Below are 16,766 nucleotides of genomic sequence, written 5' to 3'. Positions count from 1 at the left end.
CCAGGAATCGTAACGCTAGACATATTTGAAGGGATTTTAATAATAAAAACTCATCAAAGACAAATCTATAAAATGTTGAAATTATGCCTGTTGTAATTAAAAGCTCCATCTTTTTTCTCAGAGATGTAGGGGAAAAGTCCCATATAAAATCTGTCTAAAATGTGTTTAAGCGAGAACAGAAAAACACACTGAAAAGTAAAGAGTATTTTTCCCAGCTTGATTTTGGTCAACTAAATATGTCTTCGAACCAGCCAGGAGCCAAACCTAGAATCTTCTGATCCGTCGTCAGACACATTATCCATTGGGCCAAGGCCCCATATTAAAGCCAAAGTCAGGTCACACCTAGACCAGTGTTCACATTCTCAGCGTCTGTCAGAGACAAGGTTCCTTGGTTTCTGATACAGATGCATATCTTAATTTGATCCTCCTTTTGTTGCATGAATTTTACTGCAGAGCAAGAAATGCAATAATGAAGTGTATTCAACATTTAAAAAGCCTTGTGAATGTTGAATCTACATAACATGTCACATTTCCTGTTGCTGAGGGAATATGGTTGTGTTGTGTGATACTGCTGCCAGTTAAAATGTGGTGTCTGTTGTTACACATGTGCATGCCAAATGACAAGATGTTCTTTCCCATACCGGGAGTCGAAAACAGGCCACCTGGGTGAAAACCAGGAATCGTAACCGCTAGACCATATTTGAAGGGATTTAATAATAAAAAATCATCAAAGACAAATCTATAAATGTTGAAATTACGCCTGTTGTAATTAAAAGCTCCATCTTTTTTCTCAGAGATGTAGGGGAAAAGTCCCATATAAAATCTGTCTAAAATGTGTTTAAGCGAGAACAGCCAGACAAACTGATGAGTATTTTTCCCAGCTTGATTTTGGTCAAACAAATACTTCTTCGAGCAAGCCAGGAGTCAAACCTAGAATCTTCTGATCCGTAGTCAGACACTTTATCCATTGCGCCACTGGCCCCAAATTAAAGCAAAAGTCATTTCACACCTAGACCAGTGTTCACATTCTCAGCGTCTGTCACCGACAAGGTTCCTTGGTTTTCTGTTACAGATTTATATCTTAATTTGATCCTCCAGTTGTAGCATGATTTTTACTGCAGAGCAAGAAATGCAAACATGAAGTTTATTCAAGGTTTAGAAAACATTGTACATTTTGAATCTATATAACATGTCACATATCCTGTTGCTGAGGGAATATTGTCATGTTGTGTGATACTGCCACCAGTTCAAATGTGTAATTTGTTGTTACACAAGTGCATGCCAAATGACAAGATGTTCTTTCCCATACCGGGAGTTGCACCCGGGCCACCTGGGTGAAAACCAGGTATCCTAACCGCTAGACCATATGGGAAGACACTTACTTAAGAAAAACATCACAGACAAATCTATAAATGTTGAAATTATGCCTGTTGTAATTAAAAACTCCATCTTTTTTCTCGGAGATGTTGGGGAAAAGTCCCATATAAAATCTGTCTAAAATGTGTTTAAGCGAGGAACAGAAAAACACACTGAAAAGTAAAGAGTATTTTTCCCAGCTTGATTTTGGTCAACTAAATATGTCTTAAAGGAAAGCCAGGATTCAAACCTAGAATCTTCTGATCCATAGTCAGACACATTATCCATTGGGCCAAGGCCCCATATCAACGACAAGTCAGGTCACACCTAGACCAGTGTTCACATTCTCAGCGTCTGTCAGAGACAAGGTTCCTTGGTTTTCTGTTACAGATGCATATCTTAATTTGATCCTCCTTTTGTTGCATGAATTTTACTGCAGAGCAAGAAATGCAATCATGAAGTGTATTCAACATTTAAAAAGCCTTGTGAATGTTGAATCTACATAACATGTCACATTTCCTGTTGCTGAGGGAATATTGTTGTGTTGTGTGATACTGCTGCAAATAAAAATGTGGTATCTGTTGTTACACATGTGCATGCCAAATGACAAGATGTTCTTTCCCATACCGGGAGTCGAAAACAGGCCACCTGGGTGAAAACCAGGAATCGTAACCGCTAGACCATATTTGAAGGGATTTAATAATAAAAAATCATCAAAGACAAATCTATAAATGTTGAAATTATGCCTGTTGTAATTAAAAGCTCCATCTTTTTTCTCAGAGATGTTGGGGAAAAGTCCCAAATAAAATCTGTCTAAAATGTGTTTAAGCGAGAACAGCCAGACAAACTGAAGAGTATTTTTCCCAGCTTGATTTTGGTCAAATAAATATGTCTTCGAGCCAGCCAGGAGTCGAACCTAGAATCTTCTGATCCGTAGTCAGACACGTTATCCATTGCGCCACTGGCCCCATATTAAAGCTAAAGTCATTTCACACCTAGACCAGAGTTCACATTCTCAGCGTTTGTCACCGACAAGGTTCCTTGGTTTTCTGTTACAGATGCATATCTTAATTTGATCCTCCAGTTGTAGCATGATTTTTACTGCAGAGCAAGAAATGCAAACATGAAGTTTATTCAAGGTTTAGAAAACATTGTACATTTTGAATATACAAGGTTCCTTGGTTTTCTGTTACAGATGCATATCTTAATTTGATCCTCCAGTTGTAGCATGATTTTTACTGCAGAGCAAGAAATGCAAAAATGAAGTTTATTCAAGGTTTAGGAAACATTGTAAATTTTGAATCTATATGACATGTCACATATCCTGTTGCTGAGGGAATATTGTCATGTTGTGTGATACTGCCACCAGTTCAAATGTGTAATTTGTTGTTACACAAGTGCATGCCAAATGACAAGATGTTCTTTCCCATACCGGGAGTTGCACCCGGGCCACCTGGGTGAAAACCAGGTATCCTAACCGCTAGACCATATGGGAAGACACTTACTTAAGAAAAACATCACAGACAAATCTATAAATGTTGAAATTATGCCTGTTGTAATTAAAAACTCCATCTTTTTTCTCGGAGATGTTGGGGAAAAGTCCCATATAAAATCTGTTTAAAATGTGTTTAAGCGAGAACAGAAAAACACACTGAAAAGTAAAGAGTATTTTTCCCAGCTTGATTTTGGTCAACTAAATATGTCTTAAAGGAAAGCAAGGATTCAAACCTAGAATCTTCTGATCCATAGTCAGACACATTATCCATTGGGCCAAGGCCCCATATCAACGACAAGTCAGGTCACACCTAGACCAGTGTTCACATTCTCAGCGTCTGTCAGAGACAAGGTTCCTTGGTTTTCTGTTACAGATGCATATCTTAATTTGATCCTCCTTTTGTTGCATGAATTTTACTGCAGAGCAAGAAATGCAATCATGAAGTGTATTCAACATTTAAAAAGCCTTGTGAATGTTGAATCTACATAACATGTCACATTTCCTGTTGCTGAGGGAATATTGTTGTGTTGTGTGATACTGCTGCAAATAAAAATGTGGTATCTGTTGTTACACATGTGCATGCCAAATGACAAGATGTTCTTTCCCATACCGGGAGTCGAAAACAGGCCACCTGGGTGAAAACCAGGAATCGTAACCGCTAGACCATATTTGAAGGGATTTAATAATAAAAAAATCATCAAAGACAAATCTATAAATGTTGAAATTATGCCTGTTGTAATTAAAAGCTCCATCTTTTTTCTCAGAGATGTTGGGGAAAAGTCCCAAATAAAATCTGTCTAAAATGTGTTTAAGCGAGAACAGCCAGACAAACTGAAGAGTATTTTTCCCAGCTTGATTTTGGTCAAATAAATATGTCTTCGAGCCAGCCACGAGTCGAACCTAGAATCTTCTGATCCGTAGTCAGACACGTTATCCATTGCGCTACTGGCCCCATATTAAAGCTAAAGTCATTTCACACCTAGACCAGAGTTCACATTCTCAGCGTTTGTCACCGACAAGGTTCCTTGGTTTTCTGTTACAGATGCATATCTTAATTTGATCCTCCAGTTGTAGCATGATTTTTACTGCAGAGCAAGAAATGCAAACATGAAGTTTATTCAAGGTTTAGAAAACATTGTACATTTTGAATATACAAGGTTCCTTGGTTTTCTGTTACAGATGCATATCTTAATTTGATCCTCCAGTTGTAGCATGATTTTTACTGCAGAGCAAGAAATGCAAACATGAAGTTTATTCAAGGTTTAGGAAACATTGTAAATTTTGAATCTATATGACATGTCACATATCCTGTTGCTGAGGGAATATTGTCATGTTGTGTGATACTGCCACCAGTTCAAATGTGTAATTTGTTGTTACACAAGTGCATGCCAAATGACAAGATGTTCTTTCCCATACCAGGAGTTGCACCCGGGCCACCTGGGTGAAAACCAGGTATCCTAACCGCTAGACCATATGGGAAGACACTTACTTAAGAAAAACATCACAAACAAATCTATAAATGTTGAAATTATTCCTGTTGTAAATAAAAACTCCATCTTTTTTCTCAGAGATGTTGGGGAAAAGTCACATATAAAATCTGTCTAAAATGTGTTTAAGCGAGAACAGAAAAACACACTGAAAAGTAAAGAGTTTTTTTCCCAGCTTGATTTTGGTCAACTAAATATGTCTTCGAACCTGCCAGGAGCCAAACCTAGAATCTTCTGATCCGTAGTCAGACACATTATCCATTGGGCCAAGGCCCCATATTAAAGCCAAAGTCAGGTCACACCTAGACCAGTGTTCACATTCTCAGCGTCTGTCAGAGACAAGGTTCCTTGGTTTTCTGATACAGATGCATATCTTAATTTGATCCTCCTTTTGTTGCATGAATTTTACTGCAGAGCAAGAAATGCAATCATGAAGTGTATTCAACATTTAAAAAGCCTTGTGAATGTTGAATCTACATAACATGTCACATTTCCTGTTGCTGAGGGAATATGGTTGTGTCGTGTGATACTGCTGCCAGTTAAAATGTGGTGTCTGTTGTTACACATGTGCATGCCAAATGACAAGATGTTCTTTCCCATACCGGGAGTCGAAAACAGGCCACCTGGGTGAAAACCAGGAATCGTAACCGCTAGACCATATTTGAAGGGATTTAATAATAAAAAAATCATCAAAGACAAATCTATAAATGTTGAAATTATGCCTGTTGTAATTAAAAGCTCGATCTTTTTTCTCAGAGATGTAGGGGAAAAGTCCCATATAAAATCTGTCTAAAATGTGTTTAAGCGAGAACAGAAAAACACACTGAAAAGTAAAGAGTATTTTTCCCAGCTTGATTTTGGTCAACTAAATCTGTCTTTGAACCAGCCAGGAGCCAAACCTAGAATCTTCTGATCCGTAGTCAGACACATTATCCATTGGGCCAATGCCCCATATTAAAGCCAAAGTCAGGTCACACCTAGACCAGTGTTCACATTCTCAGCGTCTGTCAGAGACAAGGTTCCTTGGTTTTCTGATACAGATGCATATGTTAATTTGATCCTCCTTTTGTTGCATGAATTTTACTGCAGAGCAAGAAATGCAATCATGAAGTGTATTCAACATTTAAAAAGCCTTGTGAATGTTGAATCTACATGACATGTCACATTTCCTGTTGCTGAGGGAATATGGTTGTGTCGTGTGATACTGCTGCCAGTTAAAATGTGGTGTCTGTTGTTACACATGTGCATGCCAAATGACAAGATGTTCTTTCCCATACCGGGAGTCGAAAACAGGCCACCTGGGTGAAAACCAGGAATCGTAACCGCTAGACCATATTTGAAGGGATTTAATAATAAAAAAATCATCAAAGACAAATCTATAAATGTTGAAATTATGCCTGTTGTAATTAAAAGCTCCATCTTTTTTCTCAGAGATGTAGGGGAAAAGTCCCATATAAAATCTGTCTAAAATGTGTTTAAGCGAGAACAGAAAAACACACTGAAAAGTAAAGAGTATTTTTCCCAGCTTGATTTTGGTCAACTAAATCTGTCTTTGAACCAGCCAGGAGCCAAACCTAGAATCTTCTGATCCGTAGTCAGACACATTATCCATTGGGCCAAGGCCCCATATTAAAGCCAAAGTCAGGTCACACCTAGACCAGTGTTCACATTCTCAGCGTCTGTCAGAGACAAGGTTCCTTGGTTTTCTGATACAGATGCATATCTTAATTTGATCCTCCTTTTGTTGCATGAATTTTACTGCAGAGCAAGAAATGCAATAATGAAGTGTATTCAACATTTAAAAAGCCTTGTGAATGTTGAATCTACATAACATGTCACATTTCCTGTTGCTGAGGGAATATGGTTGTGTTGTGTGATACTGCTGCCAGTTAAAATGTGGTGTCTGTTGTTACACATGTGCATGCCAAATGACAAGATGTTCTTTCCCATACCGGGAGTCGAAAACAGGCCACCTGGGTGAAAACCAGGAATCGTAACCGCTAGACCATATTTGAAGATATTTAATAATAAAAAAATCATCAAAGACAAATCTATAAATGTTGAAATTATGCCTGTTGTAATTAAAAGCTCCATCTTTTTTCTCAGAGATGTTGGGGAAAAGTCCCAAATAAAATCTGTCTAAAATGTGTTTAAGCGAGAACAGCCAGACAAACTGAAGAGTATTTTTCCCAGCTTGATTTTGGTCACATAAATATGTCTTCGAGCAAGCCAGGAGTCGTACCTAGAATCTTCTGATCCGTAGTCAGACACATCATCCATTGCGCCACTGGCCCCAAGTTAAAGTAAAAGTCATTTCACACCTAGACCAGTGTTCACATTCTCAGCGTCTGTCACCGACAAGGTTCCTTGGTATTCTGTTACAGATGCATATCTTAATTTGATCCTCCAGTTGTAGCATGATTTTTACTGCAGAGCAAGAAATGCAAACATGAAGTTTATTCAAGGTTTAGAAAACATTGTACATTTTGAATCTATATAACATGTCACATATCCTGTTTCTGAGGGAATATTGTCATGTTGTGTGATACTGCCACCAGTTCAAATGTGTAATTTGTTGTTACACAAGTGCATGCCAAATGACAAGATGTTCTTTCCCATACCGTTAGAGACACCCGGGTCACCAGGGTGAAAACCAGGTATCCTAACCGCTAGACCATATGGGAAGACACTTACATAAGAAAAACATCACAGACAAATCTATAAATGTTGAAATTATGCCTGTTGTAATTAAAAACTCCATCTTTTTTCTCGGAGATGTTGGGGAAAAGTCCCATATAAAATCTGTTTAAAATGTGTTTAAGCGAGAACAGAAAAACACACTGAAAAGTAAAGAGTATTTTTCCCAGCTGATTTTGGTCAACTAAATATGTCTTCAAGCCAGCCAGGATTCAAACCTAGAATCTTCTGATCCATAGTCAGACACATTATCCATTGGGCCAAGGCCCCATATCAACGACAAAGTCAGGTCACACCTAGACCAGTGTTCACATTCTCAGCATCTGTCAGAAACAAGGTTCCTTGGTTTTCTGTTACAGATGCATATCTTAATTTGATCCTCCTTTTGTTGCATGAATTTTAATGCAGAGCAAGAAATGCAATCATGAAGTGTATTCAACATTTAAAAAGCCTTGTGAATGTTGAATCTACATAACATGTCACATTTCCTGTTGCTGAGGCAATATTGTTGTGTTGTGTGATACTGCCGCCAGTTAAAATGTGGTATCTGTTGTTACACAAGTGCATGCCAAATGACAAGATGTTCTTTCCCATACCAGGAGTTGAACCCAGGCCACCTGGGTGAAAACCAGGTATCCTAACCACTAGACCATATGGGAAGACACTTACTTAAGAAAAACATCACAGACAAATCTAGAAATGTTGAAATTATGCCTGTTGTAAATAAAAACTCCATCTTTTTTCTCAGAGATGTTGGGGAAAAGTCCCATATAAAATCTGTCTAAAATGTGTTTAAGCAAGGACAGCCAGACACACTGAAAAGTAAAGAGTTTTTTTCCCAGCTTGATTTTGGTCAACTAAATATGTCTTCGAACCAGCCAGGAGCCAAACCTAGAATCTTCTGATCCGTAGTCAGACACATTATCCATTGGGCCAAGGCCCCATATTAAAGCCAAAGTCATTTCACACCTAGACCAGTGTTCACATTCTCAGCGTTTGTCACCGACAAGGTTCCTTGGTTTTCTGTTACAGATGCATATCTTAATTTGATCCTCCAGTTGTAGCATGATTTTTACTGCAGAGCAAGAAATGCAAACATGAAGTTTATTCAAGGATTAGAAAACATTGTACATTTTGAATATAAAAGGTTCCTTGGTTTTCTGTTACAGATGCATATCTTAATTTGATCCTCCAGTTGTAGCATGATTTTTACTGCAGAGCAAGAAATGCAAACATGAAGTTTATTCAAGGTTTAGAAAACATTGTACATTTTGAATATACAAGGTTCCTTGGTTTTCTGTTACAGATGCATATCTTAATTTGATCCTCCAGTTGTAGCATGATTTTTACTGCAGAGCAAGAAATGCAAACATGAAGTTTATTCAAGGTTTAGGAAACATTGTAAATTTTGAATCTACATAACATGTCACATATCCTGTTGCTGAGGGAATATTGTCATGTTGTGTGATACTGCCACAAGTTCAAAGGTGTTATTTGTTGCTACACAAGTGCATGCCAAATGACAAGATGTTCTTTCCCATACCGGGAGTTGAACCCAGGCCACCTGGGTGAAAACCAGGTATCCTAACCGCTAGACCATATGGGAAGACACTTACATAAGAAAAACATCACAGACAAATCTATAAATGTTGAAATTATGCCTGTTGTAATTAAAAACTCCATCTTTTTTCTCAGAGATGTTGGGGAAAAGTCCCATATAAAATCTGTCTAAAATGTGTTTAAGCGAGGACAGCCAGACACACTGAAAAGTAAAGAGTATTTTTCCCAGCTTGATTTTGGTCATCTAAATATGTCTTCGAGCCAGCCAGGAGCCAAACCTACAATCTTCTGATCCGTAGTCAGACACATTATTCATTGGGCCAAGGCCCCATATCAAAGCCAAAGTCAGGTCACACCTAGACCAGTGTTCACATTCTCAGCGTCTGTCAGAGACAAGGTTCCTTGGTTTTCTGTTACAGATGCATATCTTAATTTGATCCTCCTTTTGTTGCATGAATTTTACTGCAGAGCAAGAAATGCAATCATGAAGTGTATTCAACATTTAAAAAGCCTTGTGAATGTTGAATCTACATAACATGTCACATTTCCTGTTGCTGAGGGAATATTGTTGTGTTGTGTGATACTGCTGCCAGTTAAAATGTGGTATCTGTTGTTACACATGTGCATGCCAAATGACAAGATGTTCTTTCCCATACCGGGAGTTGAACCCAGGCCACCTGGGTGAAAACCAGGTATCCTAACCGCTAGACCATATGGGAAGACACTTACTTAAGAAAAACATCACAGACAAATCTATAAATGTTGAAATTATGCCTGTTGTAATAAAAACTCCATCTTTTTTCTCGGAGATGTTGGGGAAAAGTCCCATATAAAATCTGTTTAAAATGTGTTTAAGCGAGAACAGAAAAACACACTGAAAAGTAAAGAGTTTTTTTCCCAGCTTGATTTTGGTCAACTAAATATGTCTTCGAACCAGCCAGGAGCCAAACCTAGAATCTTCTGATCCGTAGTCAGACACATTATCCATTGGGCCAAGTCCCCATATTAAAGCCAAAGTCAGGTCACACCTAGACCAGTGTTCACATTCTCAGCGTCTGTCAGAGACAAGGTTCCATGGTTTTCTGATACAGATGCATATCTTAATTTGATCCTCCTTTTGTTGCATGAATTTTACTGCAGAGCAAGAAATGCAATCATGAAGTGTATTCAACATTTAAAAAGCCTTGTGAATGTTGAATCTACATAACATGTCACATTTCCTGTTGCTGAGGGAATATTGTTGTGTTGTGTGATACTGCTGCCAGTTAAAATGTGGTATCTGTTGTTACACATGTGCATGCCAAATGACAAGATGTTCTTTCCCATACCGGGAGTCGAAAACAGGCCACCTGGGTGAAAACCAGGAATCGTAACCGCTAGACCATATTTGAAGATATTTAATAATAAAAAAATCATCAAAGACAAATCTATAAATGTTGAAATTATGCCTGTTGTAATTAAAAGCTCCATCTTTTTTCTCAGAGATGTTGGGGAAAAGTCCCAAATAAAATCTGTCTAAAATGTGTTTAAGCGAGAACAGCCAGACAAACTGAAGAGTATTTTTCCCAGCTTGATTTTGGTCAAATAAATATGTCTTCGAGCCAGCCAGGAGTCGAACCTAGAATCTTCTGATCCGTAGTCAGACACGTTATCCATTGCGCCACTGGCCCCATATTAAAGCTAAAGTCATTTCACACCTAGACCAGTGTTCACATTCTCAGCGTTTGTCACCGACAAGGTTCCTTGGTTTTCTGTTACAGATGCATATCTTAATTTGATCCTCCAGTTGTAGCATGATTTTTACTGCAGAGCAAGAAATGCAAACATGAAGTTTATTCAAGGTTTAGAAAACATTGTACATTTTGAATATAAAAGGTTCCTTGGTTTTCTGTTACAGATGCATATCTTAATTTGATCCTCCAGTTGTAGCATGATTTTTACTGCAGAGCAAGAAAAACAAACATGAAGTTTATTCAAGGTTTAGAAAACATTGTACATTTTGAATATACATAACATGTCACATATCCTGTTGCTGAGGTAATGTTGTCATGTTGTGTGATACTGCCACCAGTTCAAATGTGTGATTTGTTGTTACACAAGTGTATGCCAAATGACAAGATGTTCTTTCCCATATCGGGAGTTGAACCCAGGCCACCTGGGTGAAAACCAGGAATCGTAACCGCTAGACCATATTTGAAGATATTTAATAATAAAAAAATCATCAAAGACAAATCTATAAATGTTGAAATTATGCCTGTTGTAATTAAAAGCTCCATCTTTTTTCTCAGAGATGTTGGGGAAAAGTCCCATATAAAATCTGTCTAAAATGTGTTTAAGCGAGAACAGCCAGACAAACTGAAGAGTATTTTTCCCAGCTTGATTTTGGTCAAATAAATATGTCTTTGAGCCAGCCAGGAGTCGAACCTAGAATCTTCTGATCCGTAGTCAGACACGTTATCCATTGCGCCACTGGCCCCATATTGAAGCTAAAGTCATTTCACACCTAGACCAGTGTTCACATTCTCAGCGTCTGTCACCGACAAGGTTCCTTGGTTTTCTTTTACAGATGCATATCTTAATTTGATCCTCCAGTTGTAGCTCGATTTTTACTGCAGAGCAAGAAATGCAAACATGAAGTTTATTCAAGGTTTAGGAAACATTGTACATTTTGAATATACAAGGTTCCTTGGTTTTCTGTTACAGATGCATATCTTAATTTGATCCTCCAGTTGTAGCATGATTTTTACTGCAGAGCAAGAAATGCAAACATGAAGTTTATTCAAGGTTTAGAAAACATTGTACATTTTGAATATACAAGGTTCCTTGGTTTTCTGTTACAGATGCATATCTTAATTTGATCCTCCAGTTGTAGCATGATTTTTACTGCAGAGCAAGAAATGCAAACATGAAGTTTATTCATGGTTTAGAAAACATTGTACATTTTCAATATACATAACATGTCACATATCCTGTTGCTGAGGGAATGTTGTCGTGTTGTGTGATACTGCCACCAGTTCAAATGTGTGATTTGTTGTTACACAAGTGCATGCCAAATGAAAAGATGTTCTTTCCAATACCAGGAGTTGAACCTAGGACACCTGTGTGAAAACACGGTATCCTAACCGCTAGACCATATGGGAAGACACTTACGTAAGAAAAACATCACAGACAAATCTATAAATGTTGAAATTATGCCTGTTGTAATTAAAAACTCCATCTTTTTTCTCAGAGATGTTGGGGAAAAGTCCCATATAAAATCTGTCTAAAATGTGTTTAAGCGAGGACAGCCAGACACACTGAAAAGTAAAGAGTATTTTTCCCAGCTTGATTTTGGTCAACTAAATATGTCTTCGAGCCAGCCAGGAGTCAAACCTAGAATCTTCTGATCCGTAGTCAGACACGTTATCCATTGCGCCACTGGCCCCATATTAAAGCTAAAGTCATTTCACACCTAGACCAGTGTTCACATTCTCAGCGTCTGTCACCGACAAGGTTCCTTGGTTTTCTGTTACAGATGCATATCTTAATTTGATCCTCCTTTTGTTGCATGAATTTTACTGCAGAGCAAGAAATGCAATCATGAAGTGTATTCAACATTTAAAAAGCCTTGTGAATGTTGAATCTACATAACATGTCACATTTCCTGTTGCTGAGGGAATATTGTTGTGTTGTGTGATACTGCTGCCAGTTCAAATGTGTGATTTGTTGTTACACATGTGCATGCCAAATGACAAGATGTTCTTTCCCATACCGGGAGTCGACAACAGGCCACCTGGGTGAAAACCAGGAATCGTAACCACTAGACCATATTTGAAGGGATTTAATAATAAAAAAATCATCAAAGACAAATCTATAAATGTTGAAATTATGCCTGTTGTAATTAAAAGCTCCATCTTTTTTTCTCAGAGATGTTGGGGAAAAGTCCCATATAAAATATGTCTAAAATGTGCTAAAGCGAGAACAGCCAGACAAACTGAAGAGTATTTTTCCCAGTTTGATTTTGGTCAAATAAATATGTCTTTGAGCCAGCCAGGAGTCGAACCTAGAATCTTCTGATCCGTAGTCAGACACGTTATCCATTGCGCCACTGGCCCCATATTAAAGCTAAAGTCATTTCACACCTAGACCAGTGTTCACATTCTCAGCGTCTGTCACCGACAAGGTTCCTTGGTTTTCTGTTACAGATGCATATCTTAATTTGATCCTCCAGTTGTAGCATGATTTTTACTGCAGAGCAAGAAATGCAAACATGAAGTTTATTCAAGGTTTAGAAAACATTGTACATTTTGAATATACATAACATGTCACATATCCTGTTGCTGAGGTAATGTTGTCATGTTGTGTGATACTGCCACCAGTTCAAATGTGTGATTTGTTGTTACACAAGTGCATGCCAAATGACAAGATGTTCTTTCCCATACCGGGAGTTGAACCCAGGACACCTGGGTGAAAACCAGGTATCCTAACCGCTAGACCATATGGGAACACACTTACTAAAGAAAAACATCACAGACAAATCTATAAATGTTGAAATTATTCCTGTTGTAATTAAAAAGTCCATCTTTTTTCTCAGAGATGTTGGGGAAAAGTCCCATAGAAAATGTGTCTAAAATGTGTTTAAGCAAGAACAGCCAGACACACTGAAAAGTAAAGAGTATTTTTCCCAGCTTGATTTTGGTCAACTAAATATGTCTTCGAGCCAGCCAGGAGTCAAACCTAGAATCTTTTTATCCGTAGTCAGACACGTTATCCATTGCGCCACTGGCCCCATATTAAAGCTAAAGTCATTTCACACCTAGACCAGTGTTCACATTCTCAGAGTCTGTCACCGACAAGGTTCCTTGGTTTTCTGTTACAGATGCATATCTTAATTTGATCCTCCAGTTGTAGCATGATTTTTACTGCATAGTAAGAAATGCAAACATGAAGTTTATTCAAGGTTTAGAAAAAATTGTACATTTTGAATTTACATAACATGTCACATTTCCTGTTGCTGAGGTAATGTTGTCATGTTGTGTGATACTGCCACCAGTTCAAATGTGTGATTTGTTGTTACACAAGTGCATGCCAAATGACAAGATGTTCTTTCCCATACCAGGAGTTGAACCCAGGACACCTGGGTGAAAAACAGGTATCCTAACCGCTAGACCATATGGGAACAAACTTACTAAAGAAAAACATCACAGACAAATCTATAAATGTTGAAATTATTCCTGTTGTAATTAAAAAGTCCATCTTTTTTCTCAGAGATGTTGGGGAAAAGTCCCATAGAAAATGTGTCTAAAATGTGTTTAAGCAAGAACAGCCAGACACACTGAAAAGTAAAGAGTATTTTTCCCAGCTTGATTTTGGTCAACTAAATATGTCTTCGAGCCAGCCAGGAGTCAAAACTAGAATCTTTTTATCCGTAGTCAGACACGTTAACCATTGCGCCACTGGCCCCATATTAAAGCTAAAGTCATTTCACACCTAGACCAGTGTTCACATTCTCAGCGTCTGTCACCGACAAGGTTCCTTGGTTTTCTGTTACAGATGCATATCTTAATTTGATCCTCCAGTTGTAGCATGATTTTTACTGCAGAGCAAGAAATGCAAACATGAAGTTTATTCAACATTTAAAAAGCCTTGTGAATGTTGAATCTACATAACATGTCACATTTCCTGTTGCTGAGGGAATATTGTTGTGTTGTGTGATACTGCTGCCAGTTAAAATGTGGTATCTGTTGTTACACATGTGCATGCCAAATGACAAGATGTTCTTTCCCATACCGGGAGTCGAAAACAGGCCACCTGGGTGAAAACCAGGAATCGTAACCGCTAGACCATATTTGAAGGGATTTAATAATAAAAAAATCATCAAAGACAAATCTATAAATGTTGAAATTATGCCTGTTGTAATTAAAAGCTCCATCTTTTTTTCTCAGAGATGTTGGGGAAAAGTCCCATATAAAATATGTCTAAAATGTGCTTAAGCGAGAACAGCCAGACAAACTGAAGAGTATTTTTCCCAGTTTGATTTTGGTCAACTAAATATGTCTTCGAGCCAGCCAGGAGTCGAACCTAGAATCTTCTGATCCGTAGTCAGACACGTTATCCATTGCGCCACTGGCCCCATATTAAAGCTAAAGTCATTTCACACCTAGACCAGTGTTCACATTCTCAGCGTCTGTCACCGACAAGGTTCCTTGGTTTTCTGTTACAGATGCATATCTTAATTTGATCCTCCAGTTGTAGCATGATTTTTACTGCAGAGCAAGAAATGCAAACATGAAGTTTATTCAAGGTTTAGAAAACATTGTACATTTTGAATATACATAACATGTCACATATCCTGTTGCTGAGGGAATGTTGTCATGTTGTGTGATACTGCCAACAGTTCAAATGTGTGATTTGTTGTTACACAAGTGCATGCCAAATGACAAGATGTTCTTTCCCATACCGGGAGTTGAACCCAGGCCACTTGGGTGAAAACCAGGTATCCTAACCGCTAGACCATATGGGAACACACTTACTAAAGAAAAACATCACAGACAAATCTATAAATGTTGAAATTATTCCTGTTGTAATTAAAAAGTCCATCTTTTTTCTCAGAGATGTTGGGGAAAAGTGCCATAGAAAATGTGTCTAAAATGTGTTTAAGCAAGAACAGCCAGACACACTGAAAAGTAAAGAGTATTTTTCCCAGCTTGATTTTGGTCAACTAAATATGTCTTCGAGCCAGCCAGGAGTCAAACCTAGAATCTTTTTATCCGTAGTCAGACACGTTATCCATTGCGCCACTGGCCCCATATTAAAGCTAAAGTCATTTCACACCTAGACCAGTGTTCACATTCTCAGCGTCTGTCACCGACAAATTTCCTTGGTTTTCTGTTACAGATGCATATCTTAATTTGATCCTCCAGAGCAAGAAATGCAAACATGAAGTTTATTCAAGGTTTAGAAAACATTGTACATTTTGAATATACATAACATGTCACATATCCTGTTGCTGAGGGAATGTTGCCATGTTGTGTGATACTGCCACCAGTTCAAATGTGTGATTTGTTGTTACACAAGTGCATGCCAAATGACAAGATGTTCTTTCCCATACCGGGAGTTGAACCCAGGCGAAAACCAGGCATCCTAACCGTTAGACCATATGGGAAGACACTTACGTAAGAAAAACATCACAGACAAATCTATAAATGTTGAAATTATGACTGTTGTAATTAAAAACTCCATCTTTTTTCTCAGAGATGTTGGGGAAAAGTCCCATATAAAATCTGTCTAAAATGTGTTTAAGCGAGGACAGCCAGACACACTGAAAAGTAAAGAGTATTTTTCCCAGCTTGATTTTGGTCAACTAAATATGTCTTCGAGCCAGCCAGGAGTCAAACCTAGAATCTTCTGATCCGTAGTCAGACACATTATCCATTGGGCCAAGGCCCCTTATTAAAGCCAAAGTCAGGTCACACCTAGACCAGTGTTCACATTCTCAGCTTCTGTCAGAGACAAGGTTCCTTGGTTTTCTGTTACAGATGCATATCTTAATTTGATCCTCCTTTTGTTGCATGAATTTTACTGCAGAGCAAGAAATGCAATCATGAAGTGTATTCAACATTTAAAAAGCCTTGTGAATGTTGAATCTACATAACATGTCACATTTCCTGTTGCTGAGGGAAAATTGTTGTGTTGTGTGATACTGCTGCCAGTTAAAATGTGGTATCTGTTAATACACATGTGCATGCCAAATGACAAGATGTTCTTTCCCATACCGGGAGTCGAAAACAGGCCACCTGGGTGAAAACCAGGAATCGTAACCGCTAGACCATATGGGAAGGGATTTAATAATAAAAAAATCATCAAAGACAAATCTATAAATGTTGAAATTATGCCTGTTGTAAATAAAAGCTCCTTCTTTTTTCTCAGAGATGTTGGGGAACAGTCCCATATAAAATCTGTCTAAAATGTGTTTAAGCGAGAACAGCCAGACAAACCGAAGAGTATTTTTCCCAGCTTGATTTTGGTCAAATAAATATGTCTTCGAGCCAGCCAGGAGTCGAACCTAGAATCTTCTGATCCGTAGTCAGACACGTTATCCATTGCGCCACTGGCCCCATATTAAAGCTAAAGTCATTTCACACCTAGACCAGTGTTCACATTCTCAGCGTCTGTCACCGACAAGGTTCCTT

General features: G+C 38.2%; 17 non-coding genes across 17 annotated transcripts; all 17 read right to left on the bottom strand.

Moving 5' to 3' along the window:
* Window positions 1-1,300: 1,300 nt before the first annotated feature.
* On the bottom strand, window positions 1,301-1,372 carry trnae-uuc (transfer RNA glutamic acid (anticodon UUC)). Its single transcript has one exon. It is a non-coding gene; the product is annotated as a tRNA-Glu (tRNA).
* An 879-nt stretch (window positions 1,373-2,251) lies between these two features.
* On the bottom strand, window positions 2,252-2,324 carry trnar-acg (transfer RNA arginine (anticodon ACG)). The gene has a single exon. It is a non-coding gene; the product is annotated as a tRNA-Arg (tRNA).
* Window positions 2,325-2,779: 455 nt separating this feature from the next.
* Window positions 2,780-2,851, bottom strand: trnae-uuc (transfer RNA glutamic acid (anticodon UUC)). The gene has a single exon. It is a non-coding gene; the product is annotated as a tRNA-Glu (tRNA).
* Window positions 2,852-3,730: 879 nt separating this feature from the next.
* Window positions 3,731-3,803, bottom strand: trnar-acg (transfer RNA arginine (anticodon ACG)). Its single transcript has one exon. It is a non-coding gene; the product is annotated as a tRNA-Arg (tRNA).
* Window positions 3,804-4,258: 455 nt separating this feature from the next.
* Window positions 4,259-4,330, bottom strand: trnae-uuc (transfer RNA glutamic acid (anticodon UUC)). Its single transcript has one exon. It is a non-coding gene; the product is annotated as a tRNA-Glu (tRNA).
* A 3,292-nt stretch (window positions 4,331-7,622) lies between these two features.
* On the bottom strand, window positions 7,623-7,694 carry trnae-uuc (transfer RNA glutamic acid (anticodon UUC)). Its single transcript has one exon. It is a non-coding gene; the product is annotated as a tRNA-Glu (tRNA).
* An 875-nt stretch (window positions 7,695-8,569) lies between these two features.
* On the bottom strand, window positions 8,570-8,641 carry trnae-uuc (transfer RNA glutamic acid (anticodon UUC)). Its single transcript has one exon. It is a non-coding gene; the product is annotated as a tRNA-Glu (tRNA).
* A 601-nt stretch (window positions 8,642-9,242) lies between these two features.
* On the bottom strand, window positions 9,243-9,314 carry trnae-uuc (transfer RNA glutamic acid (anticodon UUC)). The gene has a single exon. It is a non-coding gene; the product is annotated as a tRNA-Glu (tRNA).
* An 878-nt stretch (window positions 9,315-10,192) lies between these two features.
* Window positions 10,193-10,265, bottom strand: trnar-acg (transfer RNA arginine (anticodon ACG)). The gene has a single exon. It is a non-coding gene; the product is annotated as a tRNA-Arg (tRNA).
* Window positions 10,266-10,998: 733 nt separating this feature from the next.
* trnar-acg (transfer RNA arginine (anticodon ACG)) lies at window positions 10,999-11,071 on the bottom strand. The gene has a single exon. It is a non-coding gene; the product is annotated as a tRNA-Arg (tRNA).
* Window positions 11,072-11,946: 875 nt separating this feature from the next.
* trnar-acg (transfer RNA arginine (anticodon ACG)) lies at window positions 11,947-12,019 on the bottom strand. Its single transcript has one exon. It is a non-coding gene; the product is annotated as a tRNA-Arg (tRNA).
* A 597-nt stretch (window positions 12,020-12,616) lies between these two features.
* Window positions 12,617-12,689, bottom strand: trnar-acg (transfer RNA arginine (anticodon ACG)). The gene has a single exon. It is a non-coding gene; the product is annotated as a tRNA-Arg (tRNA).
* Window positions 12,690-13,007: 318 nt separating this feature from the next.
* On the bottom strand, window positions 13,008-13,079 carry trnae-uuc (transfer RNA glutamic acid (anticodon UUC)). The gene has a single exon. It is a non-coding gene; the product is annotated as a tRNA-Glu (tRNA).
* A 602-nt stretch (window positions 13,080-13,681) lies between these two features.
* trnae-uuc (transfer RNA glutamic acid (anticodon UUC)) lies at window positions 13,682-13,753 on the bottom strand. Its single transcript has one exon. It is a non-coding gene; the product is annotated as a tRNA-Glu (tRNA).
* Window positions 13,754-14,634: 881 nt separating this feature from the next.
* On the bottom strand, window positions 14,635-14,707 carry trnar-acg (transfer RNA arginine (anticodon ACG)). The gene has a single exon. It is a non-coding gene; the product is annotated as a tRNA-Arg (tRNA).
* Window positions 14,708-15,025: 318 nt separating this feature from the next.
* Window positions 15,026-15,097, bottom strand: trnae-uuc (transfer RNA glutamic acid (anticodon UUC)). The gene has a single exon. It is a non-coding gene; the product is annotated as a tRNA-Glu (tRNA).
* A 1,521-nt stretch (window positions 15,098-16,618) lies between these two features.
* trnar-acg (transfer RNA arginine (anticodon ACG)) lies at window positions 16,619-16,691 on the bottom strand. Its single transcript has one exon. It is a non-coding gene; the product is annotated as a tRNA-Arg (tRNA).
* Window positions 16,692-16,766: the final 75 nt, after the last annotated feature.

Source organism: Salmo trutta, chromosome 14 (assembly GCF_901001165.1).
Source record: "Salmo trutta chromosome 14, fSalTru1.1, whole genome shotgun sequence".
Lineage (NCBI taxonomy): Eukaryota > Metazoa > Chordata > Actinopteri > Salmoniformes > Salmonidae > Salmo > Salmo trutta.
This window is presented reverse-complemented; position numbering and strand designations above follow the sequence as displayed.